This window comes from Apium graveolens, chromosome 9 (assembly GCF_009905375.1).
Source record: "Apium graveolens cultivar Ventura chromosome 9, ASM990537v1, whole genome shotgun sequence".
Taxonomy (NCBI): Eukaryota; Viridiplantae; Streptophyta; class Magnoliopsida; order Apiales; family Apiaceae; genus Apium; species Apium graveolens.
The window spans coordinates 208,296,881-208,298,089 of record NC_133655.1 but is presented as its reverse complement, the minus strand read 5'-3'; the positions used below and the strand labels follow the sequence as shown (position 1 = coordinate 208,298,089).

Below are 1,209 nucleotides of genomic sequence, written 5' to 3'. Positions count from 1 at the left end.
TGTCTGGTTTGATTCTTTAATAATTACTGCAACATGTGGCGGGTAACCAGTTTAATATTGAAGTACAAGATTTGTTGAGCTAATATAAAAATAGTTGGCTACGTTTCTGCTCTTTGCCTTGTAGTGGATTTGGGGGTTAATAGTTGTTGGTATTTAATAAAATATTACATGAAGTAGAATATTTATATTTAAAAAATTTGTTCAAGTTTGACAAAGCATCAAGACTCTTGATTCAAGAGCCATGACTTTATATGTAGAAAACAGCTTGTATGTTTTAAGAATGTGCGGGCTGAGCGGGTCGCTGCTTGTGCGGGCCGGGTTCGGTCCCGAATTTTTGTTTTCATATTCCTAACCGGCACTCTAATTTTAACGAGCTGTGCGGGTTTGAACAGGACCGGTTCGGGCCGAATAAAATCAGGGTTGTATGCGAGCCGGTTTCGAGCGGGCTGTTCAAACCCGCCCAGTTGGCCACCTCTAGCTGTGGCTGCATCAACTTCCAAAATACCTGCTACCTTCCCATGTATCATCCTTTGAGTTGGGTTTTGATGCTCATTTGCAGCCATAGTTTCAATAAGATTATAGGCTTCAGTATAACTTTTGGCCCACAAGGCGCCTCCAGCTGCTGCGTCGAGCATGGGCCGAGATTGGGCCCCCAAACCATTGTAGAACCCAGTGATCACCATCTAGTCAGACATACCATGATGTGGACACTTTCTCAACATCTCTTTATAGCGCTCCCAAGCTTCGCACATAGATTCTGTAGGTTGCTGCGCAAACTGAGTAAGAGCACTCCTCATAGCTGCAGTCTTGGCCATTGGATAAAACTTCACTAGAAACTTTTGCGCAAGATCTTGCCAAGTAGTGATGGACCCAACTAGTTCAGAATGTAACCAGTCCTTATTTTTATCCCTCAGAGAGAATGGAAAAAGCCTCAGCTTGATAGCCTCATCAGTAACACCATTATATTTGAAAGTACTACAAATCTCGACAAAATTCCTGATATGCATGTTGGGGTCTTCAGTCGTAGCACCTCCGAAAGAAACTGAATTCTGCACCATCTGAATAGTGCCCGACTTGATTTTAAAAGTATTAGCCTGAATAGCCGGATGAAGGATGCTTGACTGAATGTCATCAATTTTAGGCCGAGAAAAGTCCATAAGAGCTGGATCTGCTGCTGAAACTATATGATCACCCATGATTATCAGTTAT

General features: G+C 42.5%; 1 non-coding gene across 1 annotated transcript; it reads left to right on the top strand.

Annotated features, from left to right (window-relative positions):
* Positions 1-693: 693 nt before the first annotated feature.
* LOC141688191 (small nucleolar RNA R71) lies at positions 694-800 on the top strand. The gene has a single exon (XR_012561651.1). It is a non-coding gene; the product is annotated as a small nucleolar RNA R71 (small nucleolar RNA).
* The last annotated feature ends 409 nt before the right edge of the window (positions 801-1,209 follow it).